At 35.3% G+C, this 16,336-nt stretch overlaps 2 pseudogenes; both read right to left on the reverse strand.

Annotated features, from left to right (window-relative positions):
* Window positions 1-953: 953 nt before the first annotated feature.
* On the reverse strand, window positions 954-11,307 carry LOC129941821 (acetyl-CoA carboxylase 2-like; annotated as a pseudogene).
* Window positions 11,308-12,380: 1,073 nt separating this feature from the next.
* On the reverse strand, window positions 12,381-16,087 carry LOC129941824 (uncharacterized; annotated as a pseudogene).
* Between the last annotated feature and the right edge of the window lie 249 nt (window positions 16,088-16,336).

The raw sequence follows: 16,336 nt of genomic DNA on the forward strand, positions 1-16,336 counted from the left end.
ATCATTACAATTCGACATTATTGACAAAATGTCTGAAACAATTTTGAATATGCGGGTTAAAGGAAAGTCCAAAATGATGCCGTTTCAAAAAGGTACTTGTTGCATTTTTGACATTCTTGTGTATTTCTTATACTCAATACTATTTTTGGATAGGTATTTTGATGACCAACAACTCCTTGAAGCAACTTCATGCCGACCTAAGATCCAGACCTGAATTTAAATATTTGTTGACATACAGGCTCAACCAAGACGTTTTGGAAAACTTTTTCGGAGTAATTCGTTCCAAGGGGGGCTTACATGATCATCCAGATCGTTTGGAGTTCATGTACCGACTTCGGTCGTACATTCTTGGACGAAATGAGGGCAGCCTATCGACGAATGGTAAGGAAAGTCTATTTAAATATAATATTTGTATTATAATAAACTTTCTTGCAGGAAATACTATGGTTGATGACACTCCAGATATGGAAATAGCCGAAAGCCTGAGCACTGATCTATTCGGATCATTAGATCAGCAAGTAAGTGCTGATCCTGGTCCTGAAGAGTTGGAGTCCTTGCAGTATGATGGCCTGGAGCATTTAGCGGGCTACATATGCAAACGAGTAAAGGACCCTGCGTTAATAGTTGAACATTCTGTGGTTAACACTCAACGGGACACTTCATTTACTTGGACCAACCAATTGAGTGAAGGGTTTTTACACAAGCCCAATGATAAAATGATGGTTGTTATGCAGCAAATGGAAGACATTTTCAACACTACCAACGGAGAAGAAATAGTGTTTTGCTCTAATTATATAGAGAATCTCATCAGTAAAACAAGCAACATAGACTGTGAAAAAAAAATAAAACAGATATTCTTTCGCTCTCGTATGTATTTTAGAATAAAATACCTAAATAAACAGATCGAAGACTTTGCAAGACAAAGAAAAAGAAAAATTAATAAAACAATAAAATAATTTGATAAAAAATATTTCGATTGTTTTTTTATTGAAAATTGTGGCTTATAGGTGTTTGTAAGTATAACGTGGCAATAAGTAATTTTCGTCACTGTCATCCAAATACAAATTTATCACAAAAAGATATATGCAAAAAATCGATGCGTCGAATTTGTTTATCTGAATTAAATAATTTCAGCACGATGAAGAGACGTAAGTTCACTCAAAGTAGTTGCCCGCAAGACATCAATTACTAGTGTAACCAGAAGATTCTTTTTCGAAACCTGACTGTGTGAGAAAATTGTGTTAACAACCGTTAACATATCGTCTTCGTGGTCCAACACACTTGTCGAGCTCCAAATGGTCTAGTGGCATCAAGCACAGCTCCTGGACGGCGGATGAACGTTGCAGTACCCGCTTCAGCTGATGTCAGTCAGTGTATTTGCCATTTTCATCACCTATTTTTTTTAATTGAAAATACATTATTTCGACTTATTTTAAAGGATATTTTTGAAATAACTTACTTCGATCTCATCATATGCTTGTCCCTTGTTGAATTCATGCAAGCCACCTAATGCAGCAACACTGAAATAGCCCTGAAGTAATACGAGCTGAAATAACGTGTCCCAAAGGAACAGGTTTATTCGCAGGATTCTCAAAGTCAATAATCGATGTTCCCCAAGGAGATTCTTCATACAGCAGGCGAATGTCTTTCAGGCGATAGAACGGAACACCCATACCGATCTAAAAAAAAAAAACAATTTTGGTAAACAATCTAACTTTTAGAATAATATAACCATTTCAAAACAAGGATGCTCTACTTGAAACCTTGGATTCAGTTCTAGAAAAAAGTATTTACCCGAAGTATCATACAGGTATTCCACAGTTCTTGCATTCACATAGCCCACCATTTTTGCTAAACGATTGTGGGTGCTTCTTCTATAATCTTTTGGTGGCGTCGCTGTATAGAACAATCACGACCGAACAAACTAATGGCATTGTCATATTGATCAGCTTATAATTGAACCTGGATATGTCTAGCAACACGCGCCAACTTCATAACAAAAATTGGCAAACCAGGAACTTCAGCCTGAACTTGACGGAACAAGGCGGGAAATTCTTCAGCGGTGTCTGCCCGCCGAATACCTTTGCCTCAACCACTTTCAGATGCTTTAATCATGACAGGAAAGTCTGAAAGAGGAAATTACACGAATTTTAAAAATGAATTCATGATCGGTCGTTCACAACTTACCAATTTTCGCAACACCAGCTATTCCCTGTTCAAAATTATTCACACAGCCACGATTGAACAGATCAGTAGAAATTTTAATTTTGTTTCCAGGGTATTGGGCTTTTAGCTCAGAACCCGACCACGGAAGAGTTGGAATGCCGCAGTCTGTGCAACAATTGACGATACAACTTCGTCACCAAGAGCCCACACAGCTCTCTCAGGTGGCCCAAGAAACACTAGGCCCTCTTTGTGCAGTAATTCTGGAAGTTTTGGGTTCTCCAAAGCATGTCCGATTATTTTAATGTATAGATTGATTATTGCTAATCTTGAATGTTAACAAAATCGTTTTATTATTGTATTTTTAAATCGAATTCATTTTATTTACCTTCAAAATAAGAATTTCGTGAAATTTGGTAGTCCATCTGTGTTGAAATTCTTGTCTTCCTGGCTTATTCACAAGCTGCCTATAGGCATATCCTTTAACTCGAATCTATTGCTTTTCTATACGAAAATATAACATACAAAGTAAGAAAAAATATTCTATTAATACTTACGTTTAAATTGTTTCTTTTATTTTGTGATTTTGTTTTCGGGTTGCTTGAATTTTATAAAAATAAAACAAAACAAATTCTTTTCCCATACATTTTAGTTGATTTATATCACAGCACAACAGATTCATGTCTCTCATTTCCGCCATTTTTAATTTGAGCTGCCAAAGTGACAGATCAGATTTTGACAACCTGCGCAATATATTACCTGCTATATGTGTACTGTGCCCTTCGAGTACTGCACAACTGATGAGATGCTTCGAAATTCACATTCGATGAATACAAGGCATTGGTTTCGTTTGCTCCAAAATAGAACAAGGTAGTATTGGTTTTATCGATAAACCATTACTCCGATGATGTTAATCTAGAGTCAGATAAGCTACAAATGATCTTAGATTACAACAGCACCAAAGGGGGAACTGATACATACCACAAATTTTGTAATGCCTACACAACTTCCAGAGCTACTCGTCCGTGTTCTATGCGGGTTTTCTGTGCAATGCTTGATCATGCTGGCATAAATGCTAAACTTCAAGAAAAAAGTTTCTGTACGATCTTTTGTACAGCCTCTTTGAGCCCCAGCTAAAAAGATAGCTCCAAATGCCGAAGAGCATCGCTTTCTTATGTGTATTGAATGCAATTCATAATAATTACATATTCGCTTATCAATTGGCCTTGTTCAACTACTTCGCTAACAATAGTTTGAAACAAAAATCAAATCAAATTAATATTATCAACTACACCGTCATTTTAAGAAGAAAATGTTATATATTTTTATCTCCAACACTCTTTCTCATTTTTATTAATGATCTCCTGTCTGCAACATCTAATCCAATACATTGTTTCGCTGACGATAGTACTCTTAGCTTTTCATATTCGTTTTCAGATTCACAGCCCTCTTCTTCGGATGTGGAACTGCAACGACAAAATATGATAAGCTCATTAAATTCTGACCTAAACAGCATTGTACAATGGGGAATAAGAAACCGCGTGGAATTTAATGCTTCGAAAACGCAATGCTGTCTTGTATCGTTAAAGCGAAATATACCCCCCCTGCCATTATCCATAAATGGCACTTGCATCGAGGAAACTGAACATCTCAATATTCTCGGTATGTGTATCACCAACCACCTTTTCTGGAACGATCACATACGTGATGTCGCCAAAAATGACGCAAGATGTTTGGGTTTTCTAAGGCGATGCAAGAAGTTTTTCTCCCCCTCTGATCTGGCTGTTATTTACAAGACTTATATACGTCCAAAGCTTGAGAATAACTCCCATATCTGGGCTGGTGCTCCTGCAACTTACTTAAGCCTCTTGGATAGTATTGAACGTAGAGCATTTAGATTGATTGGTGATATTACCATCATAAGATCATTTACGTCACTTGAACATCGTCGAAATGTTTCTTGTCTCACGCTTTTTTACCGTTATTTTAATGGTTTATGCTATAGAGAAATAGCCAGCTGCATTCCTCCCCTTAAACAGTTCAACCGTAATACTCGCGCTTCTAGGATTGCTCATCAATATACCCTCGAGCCCATCTTCGGTCGTACTGTCAAGTACAGAGATTCGTTCTTTAGCCGTACTATGCGAATGTGGAATGCCTTGCCACACTCTGTATTTCCCAGCTATTGCAATATTCAGGAATTCAAAACCAATGTGCACCGACATCTCCCTTCAACCCCTCTCTCCCTTTCCTAGTGCCCACACTGTATCTACATAATAAGGGTAATATATCCCCTTGAGTATGCGCTTATTATAAAAAAAAAAATATTTCATAACTTTTTTAAAAATAATAATTTAATTAAACACATTTTTCTATGATTTTCATATTTTTTTATTTTAATAACTTTTTCCCCTGTGAAGTTTTTTTTTTTTTTTATGAGAGTATAAATATTTGTACACATTTTTGTAATGAACTAAGAACATGAATTATTAATAAAAAAATTAAATTAATAAAAACATTTTTTATTATTTATAAATGTGGTTTGTCACACCCCAGTGAGAGGAATGGGTAAGAAAAATATTGGTGTGAGTACGGAAGGTTAAGTAAGTCCAATTTTAGGAATAACTTATTATGTGTTACACGCCTTTAGACAGAATAGTACCATTTTCTGCATAGGAAGTTTACTTTTACAGGTGTTATCATTTTTATAGACGAATAAGAGAAGGAAGTTAATGTTGTGATATATGTCAATAAATGTAATTGTTTTTTACATACTTTGTCAATAAACAATTTAATTCAAAATGGACCTTTGTGTACTTTCAGATTCGGATCAATATTCCTGATCTTATTGTTGATGAAATAGTTACAAGTTATCGTAAAGCTGTTACCAGCTTTTTTTCAATTAAACACTTAACGCATTTAAAAGATTTGTCAAAAAGTTCATGAAGGATGTACAATTTATTTTGTTTGATATTGTCTGAAATGGTTAAAATAAACTACCATATAAACAACATATTTTTCTGAACAGAATAATCCAAGTGGAATTGTATACAGTTTAAAAGAATGAAGTTTTTTTGTAATAAACCTACGGTTTACAATTCTGTATCCTTCTGTACGCTCTTGGGCCTAAGATTTACAACGTTGAATACCTTAACAGTGGGCGCTAGAAGCATAATTATTTCCATTCACTTAATTCACGAATCAAGAAAATTCTATTTCGTATAATCGAAAAGGACTAATACTATCGTTTTAATGCCACACTATTGGAACTATTATCTGCTTATGTGGATAGAAACTCAGGACCAAGTCTAGCTTAGCTATTTACCTAAATATCCTTGTGTCTTTTTATGGACTGTAGTCTTATAAAATTTGGTGTACACGCAAAGAGTCAGATAAAAATATGAATTCATGTTGTTGGTGAATGTAGATATGCATTTTTGTATCGTTTTTCAATTTTATTTTATAAAGGTAGTAGGTACCCTTATAAAATTTAAATAACAAACATTTTCCTTTGTATTTTTACAACTGGTGATAGCAATAATTCAATTAGAGCACTCATAAAGAATTCATAGAGTATTCTTATTACGGTAGTTATTTATGATACCAATATGTTTGTTTTCATTTTTTTAACCATACTTAGTCACGTTCTTGAATTACACCTTATAAACATGAATATTTGTTTGATTAAAGTCTTATTTTCAACACACTGCCTCATGTTCTTTTTTCTCAATTTTAATCTCCATCAAACACCATCTTTTATAAGGATTTCCAATATGGCTGTCTCATATGCTTAGTATAATAAAACATCGGTTGGTGTTTATAAAATGAAAGAAGAACTGCGCCTAATGAACCAATATAATCTTCAATAAAAGAAAGATTTTCAACCCCGCATCAAGAGTTTTATCTGCCATTTGATGCGATATCCTTTATAGGGATTCTCCCCTGCAATAATGGAGTGATTTCAATTTAATGCTTCAGACGGATTGGTTCGTTGTATGGTGGTTGGAAATTTAATATCAATGACTTAAAGAATTCATGACTGTTTTTATGTTCTAGACGAACAACGCCATTTTCATTAAAAATTTTATTTTGTAAAATGATTTCACTTTATTGAATTGAGAAAACTCAATGTAAAGGCCAAATTAAGAGAAAGCGATTGTTAGCTTTAAAACATTTGGAACTACATAGAAGAAAAGAAATGTATTGAATTTAAATATTTAAGAAGGGTGGATTAGATTAGTTAAAATTGAAGAATATTAAATTTACGTCCAAGGGGGTCAAAACACTACTCTAGGAGGCATCCCCAAGATGGCGCATAAGTCGCAGTGTTATTTTGGTGGGCAAAATATCGATTGTGGCATGGTTTGTGTGGCATTTTGGATAATCCGGCGTGATGTCATTCACATTCAAGCCAAAACTTCTTTTCAGTGCTTGTGGTACACAATAACACTAACTTGAAAAATAAGTTTTCAACATTTCACCAAGAAGATTATTTATTTTAGTTTTATTTTAATTGAAATTAACCATAAATTGTATGGTCTAAAAATAATAAAATATTCCGTTGAGTGTATGTAAAGGAATTAACCCAAAGTTTCTATTGCCTTTATCACAAACGATACTGTTAAAAGTAAAATAAAATCACTTTTACTTTATTTCACATTAAGTATAATAAGGACAATTGCAAATATTGCACTTAATACAAAAGTAAAAAAAAAGACTTAAAGTTAGCCCTATTTTAATTCGTCATCAATATTGCTTAAATATTAAAGTCATCTCCATTTGTTCTTTGTTTATTATAAAAGTATTTTATTTTATTTTATTTTTTTTCGTACTTTCCAATATTGGCTAAAAGTGAATGATTCAAATTTCATACGAATGTATTTGAATATTCGGAAAATGGGAATATTAATTATGGCCACAATTTATCGGAGATTTTATTGGCATCGAAAATGAATATTTCATGGCAATTCGGTTATCGTTTTAGTAAAGCAAATCCTAGGAAAAAAGTAGCTGTGGGCGATAGTGGGCATTCCAGTTTTAGAAGATGGGAGAAATTCCAAAAGGAATTTTATTAACGATAGCACCCTATAACATCCTAGTAAATAATCATTAAATAGCAAAACTTTTTCCGTTTTCGATTTACAGTGACTGTCATTTATTCGGTTTTGTTTGAAACTATTTTATTATTTGTAATAATTTGTCTTACAACTTTGGATTTCATCCTTTATTTTTAGCTTCGTATCTATTTTGTATTTCACAAAATGTCTGTCTTCTGTACACCCCATACCACAAACATTGCAATACACGAAATGCGAAGAAAAAAACACTTACGTTAATATCCATTTTTTTACTTGCATTATTTTCGATACTTTAATGAAGTGTTTCAAAGGCTTATAATATCTGAAACGTTACTTTAAGGCGTTTTGTTCGGAAAACTCAATTTTCTCGAGACTCCCCTGAAAACGCTGTTTACCCAGTTATAGGATACAGGTCCACAATAGAGTTTTTACGGATTATTACGAAGTATATATGTATTTATAAGTCGTACCCGTAGCATGATGGTTAGTGCGTTGGATTGTCATGCAAGAGGTCTTGGGTTCAATCCCTGCCTGTGCCACCTTAATTTAAAAAAAAAAAAAAAATAATTTTCGCGGGTACTGCCTCTTGCGAGGAATTGACAAATCCTTAAAGAGTAATTCTTGTCATGAAAAAGTGCTTTCTCAAACTAGCCGTTCGGATTCGGCCTTAAATTGTAGGTCCCTTCCATTCCTGACAACAGTACTCGCACACAGGAATGGTTGAGAGTTGTAAGTCACTAGGCCCTGGTTCACAACGGACTGTTGCGCCACCCCATTTATGATTTGATATGTATTTATAAAATAAAAAAAAACATCGAATTGGTTTCATGATTTTTTTTCTATTGAAGGGAAAATTGGAAGCACACATAAATCATTGTGCCGATTTATACTATGGACACTACCAAGTGTGTTCTAAAACTGGCATACCAGGTGGGAAGCTATTATAAGCTACAAATGCCAGCTAACGAATTTAAACCTATTGGCAGATGAAGAATGGCTCAAATCTTTTCTTAAACGCAATACAACTCTTGCGCCATTCGAAAACGTGAACCAACCAGCTTAACACAATCAACGAACTTCAACAGGCGTAATGTGTCTAAGTTTTTCAATAATTTGCTAGATGTTATGGATCGTTTCAAATTTCAGCCACAAGATATATTTAATATCGATGAAACCGGACTTACAACTGTCCATAAACCATCAAACGTTATTGCAAAAAAAAGCAAGAAGCAAGTCGGAGCCATTGCATCCGCCGAGCGAGGAACGCTAGTACCATGTGTTAATTGCTGTTAGTGCTATGGGAAATGCTGTTCCTCCTCTTTTTATATTTCCAAAAAAAAAAATACAATCCGGTATTCCTTAAAGCGGATCCATCGACAGCATTGGCGCAGCTAACAAATCAGGATGGATGCAGTCGGGGTTCATACACTTCATAGAACACCTCAAACATACCAATGCCTCCGAGAGCAATCGAAAATTGGTCCTTTTTGACAATATCAGTCACATCTTTCTTCCAGGCCATATAATCCGGATATTTTCGGGGATGATGAGTTTTCCAGTTGGAATTTTACTGATAGATCAAATCCGTATGACGTCGTAAACCAGTCATTGCCTTCAACATCTTCCCAAGCTGCTCTTATTCCAGAAGCCAATTTGAATTTGAATTTATTATGTCTTGATATTATTATACCTCAGACAGCATCGGGAAACATTTTTTTTCAAGAAATCGTTGATCCGTATCCAAAATCGAAACCTGCAGCAGTTCCTGCACGAGGTGGAAGAAAAAGGGCATGGACAACTATCATGACAGACTTCCCTGAAAAAATGAATTAGAAGAAGCTAAGAAAAAATTAGGCAACAAATCCAAGCCAAATCAGATTAAGAAGTCGAAAATAAATCGAAAATCAAATTGTAAGAATTTATTTGAGGCGAAAAGTTCTAGTGAAGAAGAAGATTCTGTTTTTTTTGCCTTGGAAAATTTTCGGAATCCATTCCCAAGGCACAGTGGGTCCAATGTATACTACTAATTACATTATTATTGTATATAAATATTAAATAACATTTGCAGATTCTTTTTACTTATTACTAATTTATTGATGTTTACTAAGTATTATTTTGCTTCACTATGGTTGTCTGTTGCTACCATAACTGTTCTCAGCAGGAAAGGGTGGGTGTATTCTTTTTTAGGTTTCCCACAAACTTTCGAAGACAAATTTGGATCAAGCATAGGAATGTTTCGAATTCTAGCAGACTTGTAAAAACGTCTGTCATGTGTGAGAAAAATTTGTATGCTAAAGATATCCTAATTAGGTCGACTTTTAAGTCTAGTCTAAACTAGCTATCCCTATTCCTTTCTCTCCGTCCATTTGCTGCTGTATACGTAGGCTTGTTCCGCTAATTATGTTCTCGGATTTTCGCTACCACCAGCTGATTTTACGACGAAAATTAAACAGGAGCACTTTCCTTCCCTCGGTTTAGGAATTTACAAATATGTATGTGCCGCTTATATCACCGGAAAAAAAAACCTGTGTGAAAATGCTACATAGACACACCAAAAAGAAACGCAGTGAGACCAGAATACCAGCTGAGGAAAGGACGTGATGCCCATATGGAGGACTTTTCTGGAGAACTCAGAATTTTCATCACCTCCCAATTGTTCCACAAGGCAAATGCACCCTGGACACCTAAAGAAAAGGATTTGTTCTTACAATGTTCCTTTAAGTCTCCAGCATGTAATAACTTTATGTTGAGTGTGGAATTCAATCTGCCATCGGTAAGCACCATTTACCTGTGGCATTCACAAATCGGTTTGCCTACAGGATTTAGTGAAAAAATGGATGGGCTGCTTAGTGACAAAGCTAAGGATATGACACCGATGGTTAAGAAGAAGTGCGTGCTGCTATTCGACGCGATGTTCATGAAAAAAGAGCTGGTTGGGAAAATCTTTCCCAACGGCAAATTGATAACGCGCGATTGGTTAGTGTGGAGTAACCTTAAAAATGCATTCTATTGCCTTCCTTGCCGTTTGTTTACATCAAATAAAAATAATACACATGAACAGCATTAAAATATTGGAGCGAGGAAACCCTTAAATAATAAAAACAAAATTCTTTTTTTTCGGTTTTAACCCCACTTTTTTGATTTTTTTATTATTAACTCTGTACGCCTACTTAAAGTTGATTTTAATGGATGGTCAAACGCAGTGAAAAAGTGATGTATGTAAGGAGGCACGCTGCCCCCTGCAACCCCTCTGCTTGGGCCCACTATAGGATTTGGGGTGAATGCGAGGTTGGGTATGTGCAAAGCTCTCTGTACTTAAATTTTCCATTTAACAGTACCTACCTTTACAATATTAATACGAAATACAAACTAAAGTACATTGAATTTTTTTTTATAATTCCCTTTTAAAATTTCCATATACATATAAGTATAATATCCTTAATTAATTGCCTAACCTGATCAAGGCATTTTTTTTATATTACGCCGTTGTGGTACTCCACAACCCAGTCCGCGAAATTGTGGTTATAACTGTCGTTCTACCACCTTCCATTGTGATTCTATCCTTTGGGAATGTGTACCATCCTTCGCTACAAACGGATTATCGGAATCGCTATGGTTCACCTCTTTATAGATGTAACCATGCTCTCCCAGACAATCATAGGCCCTCCAATGGTCGGTGTGGATTGTCCTCCCATCCCAAAAAAAACTTAATTAATATTGAATAGTTTATATAATTATAAGAACTTACCTCAGCACTGCGTACATTCCCAGTACACACCTCCAACCTGTGATCCTCAGATCCATCCTCAATCATACCGGGAACCCAATGTCTATTTACACTACGACCTTTATTGAACTTTCTGCGTCTAAACTTACTCTCGTCCATTTGAACGACGCGTCCAGGCCCACCAATTTTGGCACCAATTTCTTGGTTCTCCAAGAAGTGTTTAACGTTTACTTCACTGCAGTAGCTATACCAATCCGCGATGGTTCTAGTTGACACACAACTTGAAGTGGGAGTAAGAGCTTTTAATCCGATGGAGTTTTCATGGGTGTAGATGGCCATTGGGATTCTGTCTTTTCTGCATTTTTTGAAATCTGGCAACAAACCCAGCTCTTCTGCCTGTCTCACTGCCAAGGGTTCATCGCTGATGTTTTGGTATAGCTTCACCAAATTCCTTAAATAAACTTAAAAAGGAAAAAATAATTTGCTAAACTGTTTAATAATTACCACAGTTTCCGCAAATAGTCAGAATTAAATTTTTTTTGTAGGGCAATTTGCTCAACTTTAATTGAACTCTGGAACACTTTCACTTTTGCTTTCCATTTTGATATAAGCATTCAAATAATGCAATATCATATTTCTTAAATTGCTGCATATTTTTTGTTAAATATCTGCTTTTTAGAAGTTTTATTGTAAATATTATTGTTTTTAACCTTTAAAAAGTGAGAATAGCAAATTTTGTTAAATTTATGTAAAATTTCCCTAAAAAATTAACTAAAAGTCATAATTTCTAATACAATACCAAAAAAAGTATATCTTGCATCACTGAAACCACTGGATATTTGGAAAGAACTGTCAAAATAAAAACACATCTGGAAAATGGCCATTATTATTTTGTGTGAAAAATTAAATTATAAAAATTAATTAAAAACAGAAAAAGATGTTTCCTCGCCCTAAAATTGCGATTAATATTACCGCAGCACGAATTTCGATCTGATTTTTTTTTGCAATCAGGTAGAGGTCTCAATAGCACAGCATTAAAATATTGGAGCGAGGAAAACCCCCTAAAAAATAAAAAAATGTTTTAATTTTCGGATTTAACCCCACTTTTTTTGATTTTTTTTGTATTACTCACTGTATGCGCCTACTTAAAGTTGTTGTAATGGATGGTCCAAAGCAGTGAAAGAGTGAGGAATTGAAAGGGGGCAGCATGCAACCCCCCTGCTTGGGATCACTATAGGATTTGGAGTGGGTGCGAGGTTGATTACGAGTATGTGCAAAGTTTCTTCCTATTTGAAAACGAACTTACATAAACTATTCTTGTGTGACAAGCACGACGCATAAAGAGTGAGGTATGTAACCCCCCTGCTAATACAAACTACAAAGTAAAAAACAGTGAATTTTTTTTTTATTTATTAACCATTTTTAAAATTGCCATATATATGTATTATGGCCTTGATTAATTCCTCAAAGGGATCTAGGCATTTTTTTTAATATTTCGCCGCCACTGGTACTCCACAACACAGTCCGTAAAATTGTGGTTAGCTGTCGTTGTAGAATTCCCGTTTTACCACCCTCCATTGGGATTCTATCCTTTGGGTATGGTTGCCATCCTCCGCTACAAACGGATTGTCGGGATCGCTATGGTTCACCTTTTTATAGATGTAACCATACTCTCCCAGACAATCATAGGCGTTCCAGTAGTCGGTATGGATGGTCGTACCATCCTCAACGTGCTTCCTTATCAAAGGAATTAGTACCTGACACACAAAAAAACTTTATTAATATTGAATAGTATATATAATTATAAAAACTTACCTCAGCACTGCGTACATTCCCAGTACACACCTCCAACCTGACATCCTCAGATCCATCCTCGATCATACCGAGAACCCAATGTCTATTTACACAACGACCTTTATTGAACTTTCGTCGTCCAAATTTACTTTTGTCAATTTGAACTACGCGTCCAGGCCCCCCAATTTTGGCACCAATTTCTTGGTTCTCCAAGAAGTGGTCAACGATAACTTCGCGGCAGTAACTATACCAATCCGCGATGGTTCTCGTTGACACACAACTTGAAGAGGAAGTAAAATCTTCCACCATCACCGTTTCGTACGAAACTTCCGGGCAAAACTGTACATCAAATACATAACCCTTTGGATAGGGATACGCTCCTTTTCGAACCACGTCCCAACAGAACGTGATATTCGTTTTTTGCCTCGGTACGTACCCCTGTCGCACTGAAAGAATCCGATTGGGTTTTCATGTGATGGCCATTGGGATTTTGTGGATTCGGTCTTTTTTTCAAATCTGGTAACAAACCCAGCTCTTCTGCCAACCTCACTGCCAAGGGTGCATCACTGATGTTTTTGTATAATTTAACCAAATTCCTTAAATAAACTTAAATGAGAAAAAACAATAATTTATAAAACTAATTAATAATTACCACTGTTTCCGAACATCGTCAGAATTTTTTTTTTGCGGGGTAATTTGCTCAACTTTTATTGAACACCCACACTTTCACCTTCGCTTTCCATTTTGATTTAAAAAAAATCGCATTCAAATAATGCAATATTACTTTTCTTAAATTACGGCATATTTTCCGTTAAATAACTGCTTTTTCTCAAGTAATATTGTAAATATTATTGTTTTTAACAATTAAAAAATGAGAATAGAGAAATTTCCCAAATTTCAGACAAATTTATGTAAAATTTCCCTAAACAAATCAAATAAAAGTAACAATTTCTAATAAAATCCCCAAAAAGTACATCTGGCATCACTGAAACGAATGGAAAATTGGAAAGAACTGTCAAAATAAGAAAAAACATCTGGAAAATGGCTATTATTGTGTGTTTTTTGGGTGAAAAAGTGAAACTTTAAAAATTAATTAAAAATACAAAAAGATTTTTCCTCGCCCTAAAATTGCGACTAATATTATTTTAAAGAGCATATCTATCAATTAAAAAATTGTGTGAAAATTCGTGCTGCGGTAAAGGAAAGTTGAGCAAAAAAACCGCATGTGAAAGTTCGTCTTTGGCCCTTTCGTTATCGTCTTCGTTATTATCAATGAGGAATTTCGCACGCGCATCGCAGTTCAATTTCTTTTTAAGATTTTTTTCTAGGAATCTGGCGTAAGCACCTCTCTGGAGTTTATTTCCTGCTACATTATCCACCATTGTGATATCCTCGTTTTCCAATGGTTCATCTGGCTGTTCTTCCAAGTTCCAACACAAGTCTTTGTATGTGGGATCATTCTTTGAAGTTGTTGCTTCTGCTATTTGTAACAGCGATTGAGCTCCAGCATCCGGGTATCTGCTGAACACAAATGCTGGAATATTATTTGCTTTAGATTCCGTATGAATCTCCAAGCTGATGGGGTCCTCTCGTAGGATCCTCTGTTAGAGCGCTTGGAAAACAAATTTTCTGCCACATCTGTATTTAGACGTGAAAGCCGAAGCCGAAGCCTAAGGTTGAAAAAAGTCAAGAATTCTCTTTTTCAATTGGATAAAAATATAGGATTTATTAAAATTTATTGCATAAAAACATAAGACAAATAAAATAAAAATAACTAGTCAGTAATTATAAAGAAAAAAGAAAGTAAACAACACAAATGAAACACAAACGGTGAGCAAAAGGTGTCAAGCAAAATTCAAAAAATGAAATGTTTTCGGCGCCTACTATGATCTTTGTATATAAAAACTATAGTACTCTCATGGTGATTGTCAAATAGGGTGACATCTGCACATTTTTTATTGAAGTTGTTGTGGAGAAATTTATTTGCAGACGGGAGACTTAAGAATATGATAATTCGAAGCAGAGGAAAATAGGGAAAGACTATTGGATTTTTAAGAGTTGGAGTGAATAGGGATAGGCTTATAAGAATAAATAGGAAATGAAGCAAATGATTAAGGAGAAATGAACCAATATACTCAAATTTATTTTGGTTTGTTACATTTAACAGAATTTTCCTATGTAAAGATGAAATGTAGGTGAAATATAAAGGATATTGGCCTTTGAGGTAGGATTGTATATGAAAAGGATGGTTTTTATATAAAAAGATTGTTGGTTCTGTCTTTATATTTTGTTTAACATCGATGTGTAAGATTTTTTCCTAGACAATTTTTCGCGCTTTTTAAACGAATTTTTGCAATACCTTTATTCTACTGTAAGTTTTTTTTTATAAAATAACTTTTTGGATGTATCGGAAAAGATCGGAAAAGATTTTATTTATGTGCGCAGCGCATTTTTATGCAAAAGACATTATTGTGCGAGGTGCACAAAATCGTCTTGCTAAAGATGCGCTTCCACTATCCTTCTTTTCGCTTTGTTTATGTAATGAAGTATTTCATGATCCTTCGTGTACTCTTATTATGGAGGCATGGGATTCGAAAAACCAGACGACCTTTACGGTCAAGGTTGAAAGCTATATTGCTGCACTTCGCAAAGAAGAGGTAAACTCACGTCCGCACCTTCCCCCAACAACTTCTACACATCTCCATCTTTTCACTCCTACAACTTCACGTCCGCCTCTTTCATTACCACCAACACCCTTGGATTTTGTTTGTCGTGCAATAGCACAACTATCCCCTTCACCTATATCTTTAGAATCTAGCAGTACAAGTTTTTTAAATTTGGCTGCGAAATCTCAGAATGTGTATTCTAAGGAAACACTTCCATTCGAAAATTTGCCCATCACCCCCACTAAATTGCAGTCACCCGGGTACCATAGGTACAAATGGGTGACTGCAATTTAGTGATGAGCAAATTTTCGAATGGAAGTGTTTCCTTAGAATACACATTCTTGTGCGCGCATTAGTTTCACGCCCAAAAGTAGGAAACAAAAAGGAAATATATACATTTAGAAACCATTTAAAGGATCTAATGCTATAGTTTTTTCTGAAGAGTTGCGAACTTTTATTCTCGCGCAACTCTTTCATAAGAAGAAAGCACCATGGAAGACTAGTGAAAAAGAACTTTTCTTAAAGTTTTTCTTTAAGCCTCCATCGTGTTATTCTTTTATGATTAATTTAGGTTTTAAGTTGACATCGGTAAGTACAATATACCGATGGCATTCGGAAATTAGGTTGCCAGCAGGGTTTAGCGACCAAATAAGGACCATGCTGACCGAAAAGGCAGGGGAAATGACCGCAATGGAGACGGACTTTGGGGAGTTTGGCAGGATAAGTACTATACCCTGTAAAGCTATGGTATTCACTCTGAGAGGACTCAATACCAATTGGAAGCAGACGATCGCTTATTACGTGGGATCCCCTAATGGATCAATCCTAGCCCAGATTTTAAGAAAAATCATACCGGGTGTAATGGAATGTGGACTACAGTTGGTTGCAACAAGCTGCGACCAAGGATC

Source organism: Eupeodes corollae, chromosome 1 (assembly GCF_945859685.1).
Source record: "Eupeodes corollae chromosome 1, idEupCoro1.1, whole genome shotgun sequence".
NCBI lineage: Eukaryota > Metazoa > Arthropoda > Insecta > Diptera > Syrphidae > Eupeodes > Eupeodes corollae.